Source organism: Ovis canadensis, chromosome 21 (genome assembly GCF_042477335.2).
Source record: "Ovis canadensis isolate MfBH-ARS-UI-01 breed Bighorn chromosome 21, ARS-UI_OviCan_v2, whole genome shotgun sequence".
NCBI classification, from domain to species: domain Eukaryota; kingdom Metazoa; phylum Chordata; class Mammalia; order Artiodactyla; family Bovidae; genus Ovis; species Ovis canadensis.
In genome coordinates this window covers 67243011-67267524 of record NC_091265.1, presented here as the reverse complement: position 1 = coordinate 67267524, position 24514 = coordinate 67243011, and the positions used below count along the sequence as shown (strand labels likewise).

Below are 24514 nucleotides of genomic sequence, written 5' to 3'. Positions count from 1 at the left end.
GAGCTCTGCATCCGGCACCCTCACCAGACTCTTACTAATTCCAGAATATCTCCGGTTAGGCTAACGTTTGTTATTTTATGATTTCATCCAAAAGTGTGGATAGTCCACCCCACTTTCCTGTTATTCGAGCGGGGGTTGGTTACAGTGAAGACATCACTCTGAGACGCTGAGGTGCCTCCCTGCCTGATGCCGGGACGGAGGGCCTGCCCCCCTCCTGAGTATGCCATGGCTGCGTTCTCGTCAACTTCTCGTTTTCTAGCACGTGACGATGTGGTCGCTGTTGGTGCCACTGCGACCGGCGGGCAGACCACACACAGGCCTCGTGGCTTCTCACCCCTTCACACCCAGTCCATCCAAATCCTTTCCCTTCGGTGTGGAGAGCTCCCTTTGGTGGGGGCTTGCTGGCGGCCAAAGCCCCTCCATTTTTGTTTTCCAAAAAAAAGCAATCTTCCCTCATTCTTGAAAAGTGCTTTCGCACGGTAAAGAATGTCAGGTCTGAGCTGAACACACAGGCCACTAGCTTCTGCTTCTGCAGTCTCTGTGGCGTCAGCTATGGTGGAGCTGTTACTTCTTGCCAGATCTGGGTCACTTCCAGAGTGTCTATGACTGTGTTTACGCCTTTCATTCGCTACAGATTCACTTGGTGTGTAGAGGTGTGGACTTGTTTGTATTTGTTCTGGAAGAGACTTCTCCGGGTGCTTACATCTGTGGGCTGGGCTTCCAACAGTTTTAGGACATTCTCACCCAGCGTGTTTTCAAATACTGATTTCCTCCACTCTCCACTTCCTCTCCCCGGAGAAGGCAATGGCACCCCACTCTAGTGCTCTTGCCTGGAATATCCCGTGGACCGGGGAGCCTGGTGGGCTGCCGTCTATGGGGTCGCACAGAGTCGGACACGACTGACACGACTTAGCAGCAGCAGCAAGATAACAAAGAACAAACCTGACTCCGTATCGGATCTATTGCCTTATCTCTAATCTTTGCGGCACTGGCTCAGCACCCCAGCTCCTCAAAGCCGAAAGAACGTGGCCTCGGGAGCTCCCTGCTGGTCCAGTGTTTAGGGCCCCGTGCCCTCGTTGTTCAGTCCCTGGCTGGGGACCTGAGACCCCACAAGCTGTGTGACCCGGCAGCCAATATTGAAAAATTAAAAAATGAATGAATGTTGCCTATAGCCTGAGATATGCATAACAGTGTTTCATTCAAATAGGAGGGAAAAGGGTGCAGAACAGAGAATAATACTCCTCTCCTGGAGGTTTACAGAAACATCGTGACCAGACCTACACGGGCAGCTCCAGGAACACACAGTCGTCACATCCCCTCCAAGGCCTGGAAGGAGGCTGCGGCAACCCCCTCCCTTTCAGTACAGAAGAAACCTGCACTCTAACTCAGGGAAGATGGTTCTTTGGAACTTGAGTCTGACGTCTTCTTCATCTGCGCAAATAAAGTTACTATAGGGTGTCCCAACATCTGGTTTCCTGATGCATTGGCCTGTCAGGTGGTGAGCATACAAGCTTGGACTCAGTAACAGTAAGAGCCTGAATTCAGTAAGAGATTGCCAAGGGGTCTTTTGTAGTTTGCAGTGACGTTTGGAATAGAAAAGAAATTGGCCTCAGGGAGGACCAGGGGTCTCCAGCATCGTGGACAAATCAGAATCTTGGGGGATACATTCAGTAGTATGAGAGGCCAAAGCCCAGGAGATACTGATGAGGACGGCATCTGTAACTGTTACCTCATCCAAGCTCACAGGACAGGCCAGCGAGTTGAGAGAAAGGTGTTAGGGAAGAACAGTGACTTTGTTCAGCAGCAGGCAAGCCGAGAAGACAGCAGACTAATACCCTAAGGACCGTCTTAATGCAGACTGCGCTCAGAACAGGGAAGCGGGACACCTGCAGAGACGAGGCCAGGAAGAGGAAGAGGCCGCCGCCCACGGGCTCTTTTCTCTGTCAGTTGGCTCCAGCTGGCATTGACCTGGTCATGATGCTCCTTCAGATCAAGTGAACAGGTGTTTATTTCTCTCGTTCACATTTCCTTTATCGCCATGTGGATTTCTTTGAAAGGGGGCTGCCACATACACCCCAAGGTGCGGGCAGAATGCCGGCAGTGGCGAACGTGTGTACATAAGGCTGAGCAGAGGCTCATGACTCAGGGGCTAAAGCAGCAGCAGAGACGGATGCCAAGATCCTCAAACAAGAGGCAGGTGGGTCTCCATTCCCTCAGAACAAAGAGTTCTGGCAAATTGTTGGGTACACCTGTCGTGATACATTTAACAGGAGGCTTCCTGTGTGCTGTTTCGGATCTGTCAGGAGTTCTCTGCTCCTTGTTAATTCCTGAATACTGAGGGATTAAGAGGGGAGGCAAGCCTCTCCGGGGCTGAAGAATCCAGGCACTTCCTTCGTTAGTTTTCCTATACAGTGATGAGTACCCTCTTCCTCCTTGTGAACTTACGGTAAGTGATTATCTACAAATCTCTCTCTTCAATATGGATCGCCTATGTTTTGTAAGTCTGGAGTTTTAATCTTTATCTTTGCTAAGAATAACGACTTTGTAAGACAGTATATATACACACACCATGTTAAGTAAAACACCTTTGCTCCTTCAGAGCTCTGGTCCCCGTGTGTTTCTCTCTCTCTCTCCCTCTCTTTTGCAGGCTGATCCCTTGGAGCGCAGAGGCCCTCTGAGTTCACTTTCCTGCCCGGGCTTCTAAGACCCTCTCGAGAAGGCGCTCTGCGTCTTCACTCCATCAAGAGGGTTCCTGAGGCCTCTGTGAACAGAGCAAGTCCCATGTCAGGGGCTTTATTGGCTTTCTGCGTAAACCAAAGAATATCAGCCTCTTTCTCTCTCCTTTACTTTCATATCAGTCGACTCCAGACCACCAGGTTCCGGTCCATTAAAGGAACGCAACAAGAACAGGGACCTGGTACTCATAGGCAGATTCTCGGACAGAGAGACCCCAGGGCCTACTGTTGGCCAGTAAGTACTAAGACGTGGGTAAAGAGGCTGGAAAGCCCCATCACCTTTCTGCCTTACTCATCACTTATTTAAAGCCCAGGGATCTAACGAAACGTATGCGGATTTTTCACCTAGATTAGAAAATGCTATTTCTCGCACTGTATTTGGAGAAGAAGCCAAAAGGCAACTAGAGAAATCTCTTGCCTGTGATAATGCTAATCAGGAATGCCTAAAAGCTGTGGCTCCAGCCCGTGAGAAAGGGACTATCGACTACTTGAAGGCTTGTCGCAATCTAGGACTAGAAACTCAAAAGACGCATATGGCAGCCGAAACAATAGCTGCTGCCTTAAGAAAGGGAAATAAAGGATGCTTTGCTGGCGGAAATAAGAGCCATTTAAAAAGGGACAGCCCTAAGAAAGCTAATTAAAAAAAAAGAAAAAGAAAAAATATATAAAAATAAAAAACCTCCAAAAATCTGCCCTCGATACCGTAGAGGAATGCACTGGGCCAAAGACTGCACGTCTAAACTGAAAGAACTATGGACACTGGAAGCAAGCCTATTCCAGGGAACTCCAAGCGGGGACCCCCAGGCCCCCTTCAGCAGAATCCGGGGGCAAATTCCATCTTTTACCTGAAACCCTCAACATCTGGCAGCGCTGCCATCGATATACCAGCTTTGTTTTTAGATAATATGAAGTTAATAAGCTCTATTTAAATTCAAATTCACGTGAACTGAAAAATATTAAATATATATAATGTTTATTTAAATATAAATATAATTTAAATATAATTGCTAACCTAATTAAGACATGTCTTAAGTCATCAACATTATATAATACTTTTATTATGCCTAGGTTTAAGATAAACTAAATTTGTCAACAAAAAGGTAACTCTTTATATATATATAAAAATATATAAATGAGATAAAAACTTTTAGATAAACTATATTAAAATAATTATATTTTAATAGAATAATCTATTATTATAATGTTATTATAATCTAAAATAATCTGTTAGGATTGGGGATAATTTAAATTTCTAGAGTTGTACTAAACTAAATTTATATTTATTAAATAGCTAGGTCGTTTCCAAATAAAATAAGATTTAAAAACATTAATTACTAAACATTAACTTCCTCTTACAAAAAGATTTTCTTACAGAAAAACTAAAGATATTTAACACTGTTAATAAATATAGTATATAATGTATAATATATTCCACAGGACTGGAAAAGGTAAGTTTTCATTCCAATCCCAAAGAAAGGCAATGCCAAAGAATGCTCAAACTACCGCACAATTGCACTCATCTCACATGCTAGTAAAGTGATGCTCAAAATTCTCCAAGCCAGGCTTCAGCAATACGTGAACCGTGAACTCCCTGATGTTCAAGTTGGTTTTAGAAAAGGCAGAGGAACCAGAGATCAAATTGCCAACGTCCGCTGGATCATGGAAAAAGCAAGAGAGTTCCAGAAAAACATCTATTTCTGCTTTATTGACTATGCCAAAACCTTTGACTGTGTGGATCACAATAAACTGTGGAAAATTCTGAGAGAGATGGGAATACCAGACCACCTGACCTGCCTCTTGAGAAATCTGTATGCAGGTCAGGAAGCAACAGTTAGAACTGGACATGGAACAACAGACTGGTTCCAAATAGGAAAAGGAGTACGTCAAGGCTGTATATTGTCACCCTGCTTATTTGACTTATATGCAGAGTACATCATGAGAAACACTGGGCTGGAAGAAACACAAGCTGGAATCAAGATTGCAGGGAGAAATATCAATAACCTCAGATATGCAGATGACACCACCCTCATGGCAGAAAGTGAAGAGGAACTCAAAAGCCTCTTGATGAAAGTGAAAGAGGAGAGTGAAAAAGTTGGCTTAAAGCTCAACATTCAGAAAACGAAGATCATGGCATCCAGTCCCATCACTTCATGGGAAATAGATGGGGAAACAGTGTCAGACTTTATTTTTTTGGGCTCCAGAATCACTGCAGATGGTGACTGCAGCCATGAAATTAAAAGACACTTACTCCTTGGATGAAAAGTTATGACCAACCTAGATAGTATATTCAAAAGCAGAGACATTACTTTGCCGACTAAGATCCGTCTAGTCAAGGCTATGGTTTTTCCAGTGGTCACGTATGGATGTGAGAGTTGGACTGTGAAGAAGGCTGAGTGCCGAAGAATTGATGCTTTTGAACTGTGGTGTTGGAGAAGACTCTTGAGAGTCCCTTGGACTGCAAGGAGACCCAACCAGTCCATTCTGAAGGGGATCAGTCCTGGGATTTCTTTGGAAGGAATGATGCTAAAGCTGAAACTCCAATACTTTGGCCACCTCATGCGAAGAGTTGACTCATTGGAAAAGACCCTGATGCTGGGAGGGATTGGGGGCAGGAGGAGAAGGGGATGACAGAGGATGAGACGGCTGGATGGCATCACGGACTCAATGGAAGCGAGTCTGAGTGAACTCCGGGAGATGGTGATGGACAGGGAGGCCTGGCGTGCTGCGATTCATGGGGTCGCAAAGAGTCGGACACGACTGAGCGACTGAACTGAACTAGGCATCGCTAATTATCAGCTGAATAGCCTATTTAATACTTTAAAAGGAGACCCTGATTTAAATAGCCCTCGTCCACTTTCTCAAGAGGCAGGAGAACTACTGGTGCAAAATAAATTACAAAAACAATTTCTTACTCACATCAAACTGGATTTACGTCTAGAATTGTTTATACTCCCCTCTCCTCGTTCTCCCACAGGACCTCTACCCATCACACAAGGTGTTATTCCTCACAGTTTACAACTCATGAAAAACGACAGGTGGCTGTAATCACTGACCTGAACTTTCTCCATTTTCTTTCCTGCTCCTGCTGCTGCTGCTGCTGAATTGCTTGTCGTGTCCAATTCTGTGTGACCCCACAGACGGCAGCCCACCAGGGTCCCCCGTCCCTGGGATTCTCCAGGCAAGAACACTGGAGTGGGTTGCTGTTTCCTTCTCCAGCGCATGAACGTGAAAAGTGAAAGTGAAGTCGCTCAGTCGTGTCCGACCCTTAGCATGGACTGCAGCCCACCAGGCTCCTCCGTCCGTGGGATTTTCCAGGCAAGAGCACTGGAGTGGGGCGCCAATTCCTCTTTCATCTGGGCCTCACCTCTTCGTGGTGAAGCTACACAACATGTTATGCCCTGCCTGCATTTCTAGACCCTTCAAGCGATGCTCCCAGCCTCTCCTGTGCAGCGTGTCACAGGCCGGGCCCGGGGCGGGCGGACGGGCTCGCCACACACTGAAGCTGCGGATAAAGAATGGAAAGGGGGAGACACAGGAGCACTGCTGACCCGATACCTACTGTCAATACAGCCTCATTTGCTTTAATTTTTTTTAAATGTGCCACAGGGAGATATCTTAACGAGAGCAGAGAGGCATTTCGAGGAACTGAAGGGCACTTCTCTTCCTCTGCCCTTTGGGTACCGAGACGGGTTAACGAAACAACGGCAATCTGGGAGACTAATCTTACAGGGAAAGGGGTATGCTTGTATTTCCCCAGATGGATCCAGCGAATTCACATGGCTTCCTCTTAGGCAGATTTGACCCAAGGGGGCCCCCGGCCTTCAGAATGGAGACGGGACAACGAGGACCCCAGGAGGAAGACGTTCCCGCACCAGCCACGGCGGCGTCAAGACCTCCAGGCAGCACCGCCCTCGGCGGCAGCACCGCTAGGGTCTTCGCACTTGGGGACAAATAAAAACCCTTACTAATCGAGCTGACAGTGTGGTCTCTCAACAGGGATTGTCTCGGAGTCCTGAACACATCCTCCGGGCAACGCCCACTCTTTCGGCCTGTACCTCCCCCGCTCGAGCTCGGACTGATACCCAACCCCCCTCTATTACAGGGGTCGAATGGACAGAGAGGACCAATCACTTCAACTGTCGACTCCATACATATGCTTTCTCCCTAGTACGGGAAAGAGCCCTCACACCCTGGGCAGCAAAGAAGACTAGTCAACATTTCCTTAGGCTGTGAAGTCCTTCCCTTGTGCCTGGGCCCAGCAAAATCGGCAGAAACATCGGCCGACAAACGGGCTTTCATCCCGCCTCCGAAAGAAGACTTTCAGACATCGCTTGGACTGTTTACTGCCCTTTCTTTGTCTGTAAACCATGTTTATACCGCGGAGACTTTAGGGAACGAGTTAGGGAAAGAACAGAGAGCATTACGCAAAGGGTTTACTTACAAAACCTTTACTTATACTCCCATTCCTTGGGACAGATGTCAAACCAAATCAAGAAAATCAATGTTTGTGGCTAATCATACAGTTGTTGATTGGGGACCCCATGATACGCGGTGATCTGACTGCTCAGAGGATATTGACAGCACTGTGTGTGACACGGGAGGTCACTGACACTACGATGGAACATTACTCTGACAAAGGGCCTCTTGAGTGTCTTGAGGGTGGATCAGCCCCACCTCGTCCTAGGGTCGTCCTTGACAGAGAGAGCGGGCCTGAACAACGGGCCATTTGGAAACGTGCTGCGAGCACCAGAGCACAGAAGAACTTGGGGCTTGGACCCGACATTTCATAGGGGCCAGTCGTGGTCCTCGTTACTATTTCTTTTGCTATAATCAGCCATATCTTATACAGGCCTGTGTCCCACTTCCTTTTGTTATGGCCATAGGGAATTTTCAATTTGGTAAGACTTTTACATTCTGTAACTCATATTAATTGCAAACTACATACTTGTCTTAACGCCTCTGTTTCTTTAAGCTACTCAGTTTTGTGTTACTCCTGTTCGAATCGATCATAGTGCCTACAACTGGGAACAAATCAAATTCCATTCACAAAATATACGTGATAATGCCTCTCTGAGTGTACAATTACTGCAAAAGATAATCTTTAAACCTTTTTTCTAAAAAACCTGCCCTCTTCCCCTAATTTGGAAACTTTAGCTGAACAAATTACCTGGGCTAGACGCACGAAGATGGTTTCAAAGTATTACCCACAGTATCGGGTCTGGAGCTGTAGCTTTGGTGACTGTCTTGATAATTATATTTGCTGTTTACTGTTGCCTTTCTATAATGTTGGTTAATACTAACCAAGCTCATTTGGTCAAGACCTTTTTTTTACAAATATAATAAAATAGGGGGAATTGTCAGGAAGCGTTTAACAGGAGGCTTCCTGTGTGATGTTTCGGATCTGTCAGGAGTTCTCTGCTCCTTATTAATTGCTGAATACTGAGGGATTAAGAGGGGAGGCAAGCCTCTCCGGGGGCTGAAGAATCCAGGCACTTCCTTCGTTAGTTTTTCTGTACAGTGATAAGTACCCTCTTCCTCCTTGTGGACTTACAGTAAGTGATTATCTACAAATCTCTCTCTTCAATATGGATCGCCTATGTTTTGAAAGTCTGGAATTTCATCTTTATCTTTGCTAAGAATAACGCCTTTGTAAGACGGTATCTATGCACACACCGTGTCAATTAAAGCGCCATTGCTCCTTCAGAGCGCTGGTCCCCGCGTCCTTCCAGACTGCCAGGTTCTGGTCCGTGAAAGGCCCGCAACATATGCCCTGGGGAGAAGCCAGGACGCTGTTCCTCCTGCTCTGTTGGCCTTACTCCCTCCTGTGACTGACTCCCTCGGTTTCTGCGTCCCCTCGCTTCCCAAATCAGTAACTACCGTCCCTGCTCTTTGGAGCACAGGGAGGGCCTGGGAGACCAAAACCTTCTTCAACAAACAAGAGACAAGAGGGCGCAGAGGGCCGCTTGTCCTCAGAAGGGCCCACAGGCCCCTGCTGGTTTCAGTCCCCCCTTTTCTTTGATACCCCTTGACCCTGAGGGGAATGGGGTGGTGGGAGACAGGAAAAGGAGCAATTTTTGGACAGAGAGGCTCATCATAAACTCTGCAGAGAAATTCAGTTTAAGGGGGACTCCGATTCAATGCGAGAGTAAAGGGAAGAATGGGAAGGGGTTTGGCATTTTAGTTGGAGCCTGAAGCCTTGGTCCAGCGTCTTGCATAGCAGACACCACTGCTGCTCATCTGTTTGATCTGGAGGTCCCCAGTGTCTGCACAGGACCAGGTATCAAGTGGGACCTTTTTCAGCTGTGAGATGTGTACCCAAGGCTCCGTAACTAATTTTGCAGCTGTGTTGGTGGTCAGTGAGGTCCCTTCCTGTGACACTGAACGCTGTCTTCCTTTGGTGAAGTTTCCAGAAGACGCAGTCATGAGGCTATAGACTGACCAGCAGGATCCTTTGGATTAGAGCTGGAAAGGCTTCTTCAGCCTGCTGACGACAAGCCTGAGCATAAGAACTGGAGACTCACAGTAGCTGCTCGCACTGGCATGGGGCAAGGGGTCAGCAGAAGGCCGGACCCCTGTAGACATCAGTCTGCTGTCTCTCTGCTGACGACTCTGCTGTGGAGTGAGTTTACGATTCCCAAATTGGGTCCTTTGAATCGTCAGCAAGGCCTTAGGCCTGGGGAGTCCAGTAGTTTGGGCAAATTCAGACATTTTCATCTTGGCAGTCCCTTTAGTTCTCTTGACTTTGCCTGACGATTGAGGGTAAGAGAGGCGGTCACAGTCACGCCGCAAACTGGGCCTCTGTGCACTGGCGCTGGGTGGAATCTCGCAGACTGAGCTTCGGATGAAGTAGAAAAAAAGTTTTTTGCTTTACCAGGCAAAGGGGGACACAGCAGGGCTGTGCCCTCACAACTGCGTGTCCTGACCCCGCGGCGTTTGGGGAGGAGGTTTGTAGCAGAGGATCAAGGGTGCGGCTGTGCGCAGGGCCCGGGTGTGTGCAGGGCCTGCCTCCTTTAACCTGGCCTCAGGTGGTCCCCTGATGAGCGTCTTTTGTTCTCAGGGTTACCAAACTGCGATCCTCTCTGGAGAGAAGGATGCTTGTCAGGCTAACATCTGCATTTGTTGGGGATTTGAATCCTGTAAGGAGCTCAGACTGTTATATCTATCCCTTGAGGCCAAACCAGAGCCCTGAGGCCAAAGCCCAGGCTGCATTCTCTCGGCTGCTCCCCTCTGTCTCTGCACCCTGCCTCCCTTCCCTGCTTAGCACCTGTTTGAACCTGTCCTTTAGACTTCGGGGAAAGGCAAGAAACAGGGGACACAGAAAGCCTTTCGAGCCCCGGAGCCTCGAAGGGTCCCACTTGGTTTCCCTCCCCGCTGGTCCCTGACGCGCTTCAGTCTTGAGGAGGGCAGACGCTGGGAAAGAAAGGAAGAGATTGTTTCAGACAGAGGCATTCGGCGTAGACTTGGCAGAGGAGCTCAGTTTGGGGTACCGGTTTTTAATGCCCACTTCTGTCTTATCTTTCTCCAGATTGTTCGCGCAACAGAGCTGTGACGGCCCTGGCTACTTTCCGCTGAAATGGTGTGTAGTCCTGCCTCAGTCTTCAGGTGAAGTAACACCAAATTAGAAACATTTGAGTCACAAGCCCTGGATCTGAGTGTCGTGAAATTAAATCTGTCTCTTTGCCATTTTGATGCAACAGACCCAGTTAGAAGTAGGAGGAGAGACAGCTGCAACTTTAATAGACAAATAGACCCAACTTCCTGAGGAACTCAGAAGAATAAGCCTGCAAACCAGTGCAGAACTTGGGAGACTCGTTGTAGCAGTTGTCAAATTTTACCTAAGCAGTTTTTAACTTATGGTGTAGCATTAACGTATACATATCAGAGGTTATTAGCTGCTGCACATTGATTCAGTTCAGTTGCTCAGTCATGTTTGACTCTTTGTGACCCCATGGACTGCAGTTCGCGAGGCTTCCCTGTCCATCATAAATTCCCAGGGCTTGCTCAAACTCATGTCCATCGAGTTGGTGATGCCATCCAACCATCTCATCCTCCGTCATCACCTTCATCTCCCGCCTTCAATCTTTTTCAGCATCAGGACCTTTTCCATGAGTCAGTTCTTCACATCAGGGGGCCAAAGTTTTGGAGTTTTAGCTTCAGCATCAGTCCTTCCATTAATATTCAGGACTTCCTGTAGGATTGTCTGGTTTGATCTCCTTGCTGTCCAAGGGAATCTCGGGAGTCTTCTCCCAACACCACAATTCAAAACATCAGTTCTTCAGCACTCAGCTTTCTATATAGTCCAACTCTCATGTCCATACATGACTACTGGAAAAACCACAGCCTTGACTAGATGGACCTTTGTCAGCAAAGTAATGCCTCTGCTTTATAATATGCTGTCTAGGTTGAACATAACATTTCTCCCAAGGAGCAAGCGTCTTTTAATTTCATGGCTGCAGTCACCATCTGCAGTGATTTTGGAGCCCAAGAAAATCAAATCTCTCACTGTTTCCACTGTTTCCCCATCTATTTGCCATGAAGTGAGGGGCCCAGATGCCATGATCTTCGTTTTCTGAATGTTGAGCTTTAGGCCGAATTTTTCGCTCTCCTCTTTCACTTCCATCAGGAGGCTCTGTAGTTCTTCGCTTTCTGCTGTGAGGCTGGTGTCCTCTGCATATCTCAGGTTATTGACATTTCTCCCGGCAATCTTGATTCCGGCTTGTGCTTCATTCAGCCCAGCATTTCACGATGTACTCTGCATATAAGTTAAATAAGCAGGGTGACAATATGCAGCCTTGACATACTCTTTCCCAATTTGGAACCAGTTCGTTGTTCCATGTCCTGTTCTAACTGTTGCTTCTTGACCTGCATACAGGTTTCTCAGGAGGCAGGTCAGGTGGTCTGGTAGTCCCATCTCTTGTAGAATTTTCCACAGTTTGGTGTGAACCACACACTAAAAGGCTTTGGCGTAGTCAATAAAGCAGAAGTAAATGTTTTTCTGGAGCTCACTTGCTTTTTCTATGATCCAATGGATGTTGGCAATTTGATCTCTGGTTCCTCTGCCTTTTCTAAATCCAGCTTGAACATCTGAAGTTCTCGGTTCATGTACTGTTGAAGCCTGGCTTGGAGAGTTTTGAGCATTACTTTGCTAGTGTATGAGATGAGTGCAACTGTGAGGTAGTTTGAGCATTCTTTGGCATTGCCTTTCTTTGGGATTGGAATGAAAACTGACCTTTTCCAGTCCTGTGGCCACTGCTGAGTTTTCCAAATTTGCTGGCATATTGAGTGCAGCACTTTCACAGCATCATCTCTGAGGATTTGAAACAGCTCAGCTGGAATTCCGTCACCTCCACTAGCTTTGTTTGTAGTGATGCTTCCTAAGGCCCCCTTGACTTCACATTCCAGGGTGTCTGGCTCTAGATTAGCGATCACACCATCGTGATTATCGGGGTCGTGAAGATCTTTTTTGTACAGTTCTGTGTGTTCTTGCCACCTCTTCTTAGTATCTTCTGCTTCTGTTGGGTCCATATCATTTCTGTCCTTTATTGTGCCCATCTTTGCATGAAATGTCCCTTGGTGTCTCTAATTTTCTTGAAGAGATCTCTAGTCTTTCCCATTCTGTTGGTTTCCTCTATTTCTTTGCATTGATCACTGAGGAAGGCTTTCTTATCTCTCCTTGCTATTCTTTGGAACTCTGCATTCAGATGGCTATATTTTTCCTTTTCTCCTTTGCCTTTCACTTCTCTTCTTTTCTCAGCTATTTGTAAGGCCTCCTCAGACAACCGTTTTGCCTTTTTGCATTTCTTTTTCTTGGGGATGGTCTTGATTCCTATCTCCCATACAGTGTCATGAACCTCCATCCATAGTTCTTCAGGCACTCTATCAGATCTAATCCCTTGAATCTATTTCTCACTTCCACTCTATAATCATAAGGGATTTGATTTAGGTCATACCTGAATGGTCTAGTGGTTTTCCCTACTTTCTTCATTTAAGTCTTAATTTTCCAATAAGGAGTTCATGATCTGAGCCACAGTCACCTCCTGATCTTGTTTTTACTGACGGTATAGAGCTTCTCCATCTTTAGCTGCAAAGAATATAATCAATCTGATTTCAGTCTTGACCATCTGGTGATGCCCATGTGTAGAGGCTTCTCTTGTGTTGTTGGAAGAGGGTGTTTGCTATGACCAGTGCATTCGCTTGGCAAAACTTTGTTAGGCTTTGCCCTGCTCCATTTTGTACATCAAGGCCAAACGTTCCTGTTACTCCAGGTGTCTCTTGACTTCCTACTTTTGTGTTCCAGTCTCCTGTGATGAAATGGACGTCTTTTTTGGGTGTTAGTTCTAGAAGGTCTTGTAGGTGATCTTAGAACTGTTCACCTTCAGCTTCTTGGGCATTACTGGTTGGGGCATAGACTTGGATTACCGTGATACTGAATGGTTTGCCTTGGAGTCAAACAGGGATCGTTGTGTCATTTTTGAGATGGTACCCAAGTACTGCATGTCAGGCTCTCTCGTTGGCCATGAGGGCGACTCCGTTTCTTCTAAGAGATTCTCACCCACAGTAATAGTGTTACAGAATCAGGCACAAAACACACCTCAGCGGGCACTCAGGAGAGCAGAGCACAGCCTATCATCACGCAGCAGGTCCAACAAGGTTTCCAACAAGGACCTCGATGATTCCGGAGGACTCGGCTGCACACCCTCGGCTGCATGGCTGCTGCCCGTTAGCAATTGGTCTCACAGCACGTGCAGCCGCCGCCATCAATCCACCTGAGACAGCCTGGCCTTCACTTCCAGGCTTTGTCTGCCGTCTGTGAGGAGGGCGTTTTCTGCTTTTTCCTCGGCCATGGCTGACAGGGTTCAGGCCCAGTTCACACCCTGCCTCAAGGTGGGCGACGGCCCTCAAGGTGGAATCCCTCTTGTGCTCATCCCAACAGTAGCCATAAGGGCCACCAGAATTAAAGTCACCAGTCAGGTGTCTACTTTACGAGTTCTCCGCTAGTCACGAGGATCTGATGTCGTCAGGAAGGGATTTAGTGCTTTTCTAGATTAAGGAGATGCAAAGATTGGGATCATGAACCCTGTTCCTGAAAATATCCAACCATCTAAAGACCTGTCCCATCGGGTCCCATGGAGCACAGATCGCCTCACTCGACCCTGACTCCTTCAGGTGGCGTTGAAGGTTCAGCAGCCGCAGCAGCACAGGTTTCGATCTCCGCGGGGCAGATGGCAAGGCCCCCGGTGTTCAGTCACTGGCAACACTCTTGAAAGTGTTAGCCACTCAGCCATGTCCAACTCTTTGCAGTCCCATGGACTATAGCCCGCCAGGCTCCTCTGTCCATGGGGTTCTTCAGGCAAGAATACTGGATGGGTAGCCATTTCCTTCTCCAGGGGATCTTCCCAACCCCGGGATCAAACCTGGTCTCCTGGATTGCAGGCAGATTCTTTACCACTGAACCACCAGGGAAGCCCAGCAATGCTCCTGGCAAGCGCCAGTTTGTAGTTGACATGCAAGTACCAATCTGTGGGAACATAACTAAAGATCTCCCTGTTTTGTGAAAATACCCTGGCAGGGGAGGGCTCCAAGATGGAAGAGAGCTCTCATCGCCCATAACAAGGCTGCCCCAAAAGAAAAAGTCCCAGCAAATGCTCCCGCACAGGCAAAGTAGGCAACCAGGAGGGATACTCTGGTATCGTCACACGTGAGCCCTGTTAGTCACCAGACATCTCAACCAGTCAATACAAGGGCTGACACACACACCACAAACACGGCCCACAGCCCAGACAAGGTGCGGCCCAGAGGTCCGTCTCCGCTCCAGACAGAGCGCTCACAGTGGCTCGCAAGGAGCAAGCAGACTTTCCTCATCCTGCGCAAGCCAGAGACTCAGCCCACAACAACACACACACACACACACACACACACACACACGCAAATAACTGATGAGCTACAGTTGCCCAGACAGAAACTCAGAGAGGCACGGTCTGGAAATTCCACTCTCACTCCCAGATGGTGGCTTCCAGACAGACTCACTCAGTCCTTGAAAAAGGACTAACTTGGAGGTGGCTCCCAGGGAGCCCGGGGCAGCTCAGCTTCCGCGGGAAGTGAGCCCAGCGTGGCTAGCTCACATGGAGTGGAGACAGCGCCTAGCTTTCCTGTTCCTGTGACAAAATAACTACAGCTGAAAGTGATATAATAACTTAAGCAACCACACAAAGGCCACCTCTCCACACTTTTAAGAATGTACATTGGCCAAACCAAGTTACAATAGGCTGCCGCCCTTTTCTGCCACATGCTCACAGCTATAGATCCACAAGTCTGCCAGGATTTTGCCCAGGTGGCTATCAGATGGAACTGAACAAGCGTTTTTCATGTTTGTTCGAAAGAACACTCATGTGCAGACCAAGAATAAACCAAAATCCTTCTGGCAATGAAAGCCTCAAACCAAAGGAACCAAAATACAAACAGGCTCAAACTGGCTTCCAAGTTCCACTCAGCCTGTGACCTCTGTCCAAGAAGCACGCCTTCCAAATGGGATTTCCTGGAGTGAGAAATTCCCTAAGAGGGATACAGGCCACCCCCAAGAGGACAAGGCTGACAGGGTCTCAGAGTACACGCCAGGGGACTTAGCCAAATGCTGGCCAAGATGTCACAGAGTCCCAAATGTTACTTTTCTCCTTCTCCAAAATAACTCCTTGGAGCAGGATGTTCAGGCCAGCATGGGCAGGAGGAAGAGAGGAATGTCCTCAAGGCAACGATGGCCTTGGAAGATGCTAAGATGGGCCCTCTTCCTTTGCCCACCCCCACCTCAGAGTTCCAACTGCCAGGATGGCAGATGGAGTATGGCTAGGGCTTAGCCTTTCCAGTCAAGGGTCCCAGGAGATTTGGCTTCTGAAGGAATTATCCAACCCTCCACTCTCTTACAAGAGACTGGCATGGAGAAAGCCTCAGGGCCCAAGCAAGCTGGGGACCTCCCAGGACTGTCTCCAAGTCAGCTCTGCCTTGGACGCCAAAGTTAATACCAAAAATTCAGCCTCGGTGCAGCAGTGCCAAACTGAGTCTCAGAGACGGAGCTTGGGGTGAAGCAGAAAAGAATGCGAACAGGCAGAATGGCTGTCTGAAGAGGCCTTACAGATCGCTGAGAAGAGAAGCGAAAGGCAGAGGAGAAGGGAAAGACAGAGCCCTCTGAATGCAGAGTGCCAAAGAGCAGCAAGGAGAGATAAGAGAGCCTTTCCCAGTGATCAATGAAATGAAACAAAGGAAGCAATAGGGTGGGAAAGACTGGAGATGCTTTTTTTCTCTTTTGGACTAGCTTAAAAATTTATGACATTTTTAATTCTGCTGATTTGTCTAAGTACGAATAAAATGCTGGATTTCTAATTTATGTTCACTCAAAACTTTAGTATAGTTCCATTTATTCTGGCATCTAGTATTACTGCTAAATGTCTAGAAAGCTTGCTGTTTTAGTGATTTTAAAAAAAAATAGTGAATGAGGCTTGAAACTTGTAGTCCAGTTCTGAGAATATAAACAACGCTGTGGCTTAAAAGCAAGAGAAGGGCACGAGCGCACGCCGCTGCGCTGTTAGCTGGAGCACAGGTCTTGCTCGGATCTCACAGACGCGCACGCTGGTGCCCGGTGCCTGTCTTCATGCTTCATTCAAGACTCCACGTGTGTTTGGTGACACTGGCGCAGCGAATGCTGAAAGGCTCTCGTCCATTTTCATCCTGTTACGAATGTCTCCCAATTTTCCTTGCTACGGCTTCACCCATCATTTAAAAGTGGACATGTAATCTTCAAATACGAGGGTTTTTTCAAGCATCTTCGATGTTAATTTCTTATATTGATATTAATTTCTCGTTTAAATGCTTTCTTCTCTGCGATCACCCTCTGTGGTTCCAGCCTTCTAATTTCATCGAGGCTTCAACGGCTAAGTCATGGGTCTCTCTTGGTAGGTGCCGCACTGCACTTGGGAACGTGCGTGTGTTTCGCAGAGAGTTCGATGTCGACTTCTAACATGACTCCGCAGTGGCGAGAGAACAGACTCTGTGTGATTCCAATACCGTCACACAGTGAAATTTTTGCGCCTTGTCTTATGTCCCTAGATATGGTCCAGTGTCTTCTGATGCACAGTTTATGGGAGCTCCAAGCCAGGCTTCAGCAGTATGTGAAATATGAACTTCCACATGTCAGGCTGGATTTAGAAAAGGCAGAGGAACCAGAGATCAAATTGCCAACATCCACTGGATCATAGAAAGAGCAAGAGAGTTCCAGAAAAACATCTACTCCTGCTTTATTAATTACGCCAAAGCCTTTGACTGTGTATATCACAACAAACTGTGGAAAATTCTTAAAGAGATGCGAATACCAGACCACTCTACCTGCCTCCAGAGTAACCTGTGTGCAGGTCAAGAAGCAACAGTTAGAACTGGACATGGAACAGTGAACTGGTTCCAAATCAGGAAATGAGTACGTCAAGGCCATATACTGTCACCCTGCTTATTTAAATTATATGCAGAGTACATCATGAGAAATGCTGGGCTGAATGAAGCACAAGCTGGGATCATGATTGCCGGGAGAAATATCAATAACCTCAGTTATGCAGATGACACCACCCTTATGGCAGAAAGTGAAGAGGAACTAAAGAGCCTCTTGATGAAAGTAAAAGAGGAGGGCGAAAAAGTTGGCTTAAAACTCATTATTCAGAAAATTGGCATCTGATCCTATCACTTCATGGCAAATGGATGGGGAAACAATGGAGACAGTGAGAGATTTGATTTTCTTGGGCTCCAAAATCACTGCAGATGGTGACTGCAGCCGTAAAATTAAAAGACACTTGCTAGACAGCATATTAAAAAGCAGAGATATTACTTTGTCAACAAAGGTCTGTCTATGGTTTTTCCAGTTGTCACGTATGGATGTGAGAGTTGGACTACGAAAAAAGCTGAGCATCAAAAAATGGATGCTTCTGAGCTGTGGTGTTGGAGGAGACTCTTGAGAGTCCTCTGGACTGCAAGGAGATCCAACCAGCCCATCCTGAAGGAAGTCAGTCCTGAATATTCACTGGAAGGACTGATGCTGAAGCTGAAGGTCCAATCCTTTGGCCACCTGATGCGAAGAACTGACTCACTGGGAAAGACCCTGATCTCAGCAAAGACTGAAGGCGGGAGGGGAAGGGGACGACAGAGGATGAGATGGTTGGATGGCATCACCGACTCGATGGACATGAGTTTGAGCAAGCTCTATGAGTTGTTGATAACAAGGAGGCCTGGCGTGCTGCAGTCCATGGGGTCGAAAAGAGCTGGACACAACTGAGAGACAGCTGGCTAACCGAAAGCAGATAAAGGCTGTGGGCAGACCTCAGGACCCTGTAGTAATAAAAGCTGGGACGACATCAGCAACAGGCCGAGAATTACTAGATTGCCGGCCCAAAACAAAACAATATCCCCACATCCTTGCTGCTGTGAACAAGCAATTGGTTAAATAAATAAATTGAGGGGGCTTTCCTGGTAGTCCAGTGGTTAAGAATCCATCTTGCAATGCGGGGGACGATCCCCACCCACCTCCGCAGCATTCGATCCCTGGTCCGGGAAGATCCCACAGGCCGCAGAGCAGCGAAGCCCGTGCCCCACAGCCGTGAAGCCTGCGCTCTAGAGCCCGGGGACCGGAGCTAGAGCGCACACACCTGGAGCCTGTGCTCGACGAGAGGAGCCGCCTCAGTGAGGAGGCCTCGCACCACAGCTGGAGAGGAGCCCCCACTCGCTGCAGCTAGAGGAAGCCCGTGTGCAATAGCAAAGACCCAGCACGGCCGGAAATCAGTCAATTTTTTTTTAATGGAGGATGAGGGGAAGCTCTTTTCACATTAGAATTCCAATTAATAAGCGGAGAAGGAAACAGGTAAATAGCAAATCACACAACATCCAACAATAATAGTCGTAGACATGGTCCGCCGCTGCTGCTGCTGCTGCTGCTAAGTCACGTCAGTCATGTCTGACTCTGTGCAACCCCATAGACGGCAGCCCACCAGGCTCCCCCGTCCCTGGGATTCTCCAGGCAAGAGTACTGGAATGGGTTGCCATTTCCTTCTCCAATGCATGAAAGTGAAACGTGAAAGGGAAGTCGCTCAGTCATGTCCAACTCTTAGCGACCCCACGGACTGCAGCCCACCAGGCTCCTCCATCCATGGGATTTTCCAGGCAAGAGCACTGGAGTGGGGCGCCATCGCCTTCTGCACATGGTCCACTAACGGGTGCTAAATCTGTGCGTGAAACTGGGGAAGAAACATTTTCATGAAAGTGAAAGTTAAGTTACTCAGTTGTGTCCAACTCTTTGTGACCCCAAGAACTGTAGCCCACCAGGCTCCTCCATCTATGGGATTCTCCAGGCAAGAATACTGGAGTGGGCTGCCATTTCCTTCTCCAGCAGATCTTCCCGACCCAGGGATCGAACCCAGTCTCCCGAATTGCAGGCAGACTCTTTACCAGTTGAGCCACCAGGGAATTCTGTATGGTCTTGAAGTATCTCCCCAATATACTAATTTTAAAAAAAATTTTTTCGCATCTTTTTTTTTTTGCATCATTTTATTATATTGAATTCATCAGCTCATTGAGATTGTTGATCTTGTTCTTTGTTGTACAATTCTGTTTCTTTCTTGGACTAAGGCATGTTGGACTGCAGGCTCATTTTGAGTGGGAGGTTTCCTGAGTTGGTTTGTAAAGATTTGTTTCTCTCTCTGTCTGCTCCTCCATCCCCACGTAGGAAACTTGAGGTTGCCTCTGAATCGGATGTTGTTGGTGCCCTACCCAGAAGCATTTGCACCTGCTGCCCCTCCTTCAGCTGCTGTGAGCATCTGTTGCTCATTTCCCCAGAGAACTACTATTTTAAACAGTTATTTTGCCACACAGCGTGTGTGAACTTAGTTTCCTGACCAGAGATCAAACTTGCACAGCCTGTACTGGAAACTCCAAGTCTTAACCACTGGACAACCAGGTAAGATCCCAATATACTAATTATCTACAAAGAAAACAGCGGCTTTACTTATTTCCTTTCTTTTTTAAATTATGAAAGTATAATGACACCTTTATTTTCCAAGGAGACTTGGAAAATACAAAACAAAGATACATAGAGTTCCACTGTATATTAAATTACTTTTTAAGTAGATAAGTTGAGATTTTCAGTTGGAGTTTCAATATCAGACTCTCAAAAATCAATAGAATGAATAGACAGAAAGGTGAAAAGTGAAAGTGAAGTCGTTTAGTGGTGTCTGACTCTTTGTGACTCGGTGGACTGTAGCCCACCAGGCTCCTCTGTCCATGGGATTTTCCAGGAAAGAGTACTGGAGTGGGTTGCCATTTCCTTCTCCAGAGGATCTTCCCAACCCAGGGACTGAGCCCAGGTCTCCGCACTGTAAGCAAGGCGCTTTACCATCTGAGCCACCAGGGAAGTCGGAAAGGTAGGATATAATAGGCCTGAAAAAGCACGATAAACCAATTCAACATAATTAAGATTCGTATAATTTCAAACAACAGCAGGATACAAATTCTATCCAAGTTCCCATAGACTATGAATCAGAAGATACCGGAACATATCCAGGGACATAAAGCAGGGTGCAAAAATTTCATGGCATCAGTTCAGTTCAGTCGCTCAGTCGTGTCCAACTCTTTGCAACCCCATGGACTGCAGAGCATCAGGCTCATACCATTTCTGCCCTTTATCGAGCCCATCTTTGCATGAAATGTTCTCTTGGTATCTCTCATTTTCTTGAGGAGATCTCTAGTCTTTCCCATTCTATTGTTTTCCTCTATTTCTTTGCATTGATCACTGAGGAAGGCTTTCTTATCTCTCCTTGCTATTCTTTGGAACTCTGCATTCAGATAGCTATATCTTTCCTTTTCTCCTTTGCCTTTCACTTCTCTTCTTTTCTCAACTATTTGTAAGGCCTCCTCAGACAACCGTTTTGCCTGTTTGCATTTCTTTTTCTTGGGAATGGTCTTGATCACCGCCTCCTGTACAGTGTTACACAGCTCCATCCACAGTTCTTCAGGCACTCTGCCTATCAGATCCAATCCCTTGAATCTATTTGTCACTTCCACTGTAGAATCATAAGGAGTCTGATTTCGGTCATACCTGAATGGTCTAGTGGTTTCCTTACTTTCCTCAATTTCAGTCTGAATTTTGCCATAAGGATTCATGATCTGAGCCACAGTCAGCTATCCGGTTTAGTGTGTGTGTTTGAGTACTTCCTTATGTTCTGACGCCACCAGAGCCCCCAGGCCCATCGTGGGGGCTCCCTGCCTAGGCCTGGAATGGGCCATTTCTCCAGGGAGCCTGGCTCCTTTACTGGAGAACCAATGGTCTTGGAAACCAAGACCTGCCTGGGCACCACGGGCTCCTTGCCTCCTGGACTCTCAGCAGAGACGGGAAATACCCATGCGTGTCGTGACGGATCCTACGTCCTCTGTTCTGTATCTTTCTGGGTGTAGAATACAGACCGCAAGCGTGCAGACCCGCAGGACCCCTACCCAACACTGCCTCCCCTTCCCTTCTCTTAATCTCTTTCTCTGACAGCAAGGTCGCTGACTTCTCCAGTCGGTGCAGTCGCTCAGTCCTGTCTGACTCTCTGTGACCCCAGGGACAGCAGCACGTGGGGCCTCCCCGTCCTTCACCATCTCCCGGAACTTGCTCAAACTCAGTTCCATCGAGTCAGAGATGCCATCCAACCATCTCATCCTCTATCATCCCCTTCTCCTCCTGCCTTCAGTCTTTCCTGGCATCAGGGTCTTTTCCAGTGCGTCAGTTCTTCCCATCAGGTGTCCAAAGTACTGGACCTTCAGCTTCAGCATCAGTCCTTCCAGTTAATATTCAAGACTGATTTCCTTTAGGATTGACTGGTTTGATCTCTCTGCTGTCCAAGAGACTTTGAAGAGTCTTATCCAACACCACAGTTCAGAAGCATCAATTCTTTGGTGCTCAAGTTTCTTTATGGTCCAATATCTATACATGACTACTGGAAAAACCGTGACTTTGACTAGATGGACCTTTGTTGACAAAGTAATGTCTCTTTTTAGTATGCTGTCTAGGTTGGTCATAGCTTTTCTTCCAAGGAGCAAGTGTCTTTTAACTTCATGGCTGTAGTCACCATCTGCAGTGATTTTGGAGCCCAAAATATAAAGTCTCTCACTGTTTCCATTGTTTCCCCATCTATTTCCCATGAAGTGATGGGACTGGATCCATGCTCTTGGTTTTCTGAATGTTGAGCTTTAAGCCAGCCTTTTCTCTTTCCTCTTTCACTTTCATCAAGAGGCTCTTTATCTCCTCTTCACTTTCTGCCATTAGGGTGGCGTCATCTGCGTATCTGAGGTTACTGATATTTCTCCCAGCAATCTTGATTCAGGCTTTTGCTTCATCCAGCCTGGCACTTCACATGATGCACTCTGCATATCAGTTGGATAAGCAGGGTGACAGTATGCAGCCTTGATGTACTCCTTTCCTGATTTGGAACCAGTTCGTTGTTCCATGACCGTTTCTAACTGTTGCTTCTTGACCTGCATACAGATTTCTCAGGAGGCGGGAAAAGTGGTCTTTAAGAATTTTCCACAGCTTGTTGTGATCCACCCATCAGAGGCTTCAGCGTGGTCCGTGAAGCAGAACTAGATGTCCTTCCGGAACTGTCTTGCTTTTTCTATGATCCAGTGGATGTTGGCAATTTGATCTCTGGTTCCTCTGCCTTTTCTTTTTTTTCCTTGAGTTATTTTATTTTATTTTAAATATAAATGTATTTATTTTAATTGGAGGTTAATTACTTTACAGTATTATATTGCTTTTGCCATACATCAACATGAATCCGCCACAGGTATACACGTGTTCCCCATCCTGAACCCCCCTCCCACCTCCCTCCCTGTACCATCCCTCTGGGTCATCTCAGAACATTTAAACGCTGAGTAAATTCCACAAAACAACTTCTGAATGCTGGCAGAGGACATCAGGCGCCCAGAAAAGCAGCCCATTGTCTTTGAAAGGAGGTAGGAAAAAATATAAAAGACAAAATGAGACAAAAGAGAGAGGGACGCGCTCCATCTCGGGAAGGGAGTCTTAAAAAGAGAGAGTTTCCAAACATCAGGAAACACTCACTGCCGAGTCTGTGGCAGTCTTGGAAGCACAGAGGGCAACATAAGAGGGAGGGAAAATAAATAAATAATTAAAGCCCACAGATTACGAGCTCCACCTCTGCCTTTTCTAAATCCAGCTTGAACATCTGGAATTCTCAGTTCCCGTACTGTTGAAGCCTGGCTTGGAGAATTTTGAGCATTATTTTACTACCGTGTGTGATGAGTGAAACTGTGCGGTAGTTTGGGCATTTTTTGGCATTGCCATTCTTTGGGATTGGAATGAAAACTGACCTTTCCTCGTTTTACCCACACAGATTTACATATCTGTCACACAGCTAGAGGGAAGTCCAGTCTCCGCGCTTTCACACACAGCCCTTTCTGTCGGGAGCCTGTGGCTTCCTGTCAAGTTCCTCTTTCCACGAGATGTGGCGAGTTTTCCCTATTCTACCCTGTGTCTCTTTTCCACAAATGAGCAGACGCATGTCATCTTCCTTCTGAAAGAGAGGAACTGGGGGTGAAGAAGGGGCCAGGCTTTGAGCGGCAGCAACGCAAGATGGGATCCACCAGGGGCCCGGGAGTAAGAGTCCCTCGCAACTTCTGACTGTTGGCAGAACTCGAAGAAGGCCAGAAAGGAGTAGGAAATGGCACAGTTAGCTGGGGTCTAGAAGATGACGAAGACAGGACCCCTACAAGATGGACAGGGTGATAACTGAGCCTCCAAGAACAACTGATGAAAACTGAATAAAGAGTCTTGAAACAGAATGTGGGCCTAAATACCCAGAAGCACCCTCCTTGGTAAGATTTGTAACAAAAAGAAAGCTCCCATTCAAAGGCAGTTCATCTTAAGATACTGTGACTGATACTAGTTTTTTTGTCCATTTGAAATATATGAGTTGTGCTATAAAAAAAGGAAAGAAGGGAGCTTCTACAGGTGACTCTCTGTGCTGCTTCTCTTAACATCGTGCCTGGAAGTCACACCATCCACTAAGAGTGACCGTCCTCCTTTTTCTTCAGGGCCTGCCCGCCACTCTTGTAAGTGTGGACATTTAGGTTGTTCCTAACGTGCTGTGGTTACAAGCAAGTCTTCAGTGAGTCCTCTCTGTATACCAGCTGAGCCACAAGGGAAGCCCAAGAATACTGGAGTGGGTAGCCTATCCCTTCTCCAGCAGATCTTCCCGATCCAGGAACTGAACCAGGGTCTCCGAAATTGCAGGCGGATTCTCTACCAACTGAGCTATCATAGTTTTTAATTTTTTGCCACTTTGAGAGGTAAGAGGTGAGACCTTGGTCTTATATTAGTTGCATTTCTCTATTAGTGAGTGATTTTGATGTTTTTTCATATGTTTAGGGTGTTTTGGTATAAACTGTCTGTTTGTGTATTCTCTCCGTCAACCTGCTCACCTTTCAGACTTCTGGGCATATCAGGGTTACAAGCACTTTTTCTGAGTGTATGTTCTGAATATTTGCTCCTAACTTGTCAAGTACTTGTACTTTGTATACTGAGTGTCATGCAACTTTGAAAACTGTTTATGTAGTCAAATTTATTCACCTTTTGTTTTGTCTGGATTCTAAATCTTAGTTATGTAAAAAATAAAATTCAACTGAGTAAATCTGAAGCTCTAACCACTTTAGAAAGTCATGTATGGATGTGAGAGTTGGATTATAAAGAAAGCTGAGCG

The 24514-nt window shown here is 46.9% G+C and overlaps 1 long non-coding RNA gene across 2 annotated transcripts; it reads left to right on the top strand.

Annotated features, from left to right (window-relative positions):
• The first annotated feature begins 785 nt into the window (after window positions 1–785).
• LOC138426891 (uncharacterized) lies at window positions 786–24445 on the top strand. 2 transcript variants are annotated; one of them, XR_011251825.1, is made up of 6 exons: window positions 786–2197; window positions 9139–9354; window positions 10261–10337; window positions 19486–19716; window positions 23150–23630; window positions 23850–24445. It is a non-coding gene; the product is annotated as an uncharacterized lncRNA (long non-coding RNA). The 2 variants fall into 2 exon arrangements; XR_011251826.1 differs by having other exon boundaries at window positions 1790–2197; window positions 10261–10311.
• Window positions 24446–24514: the final 69 nt, after the last annotated feature.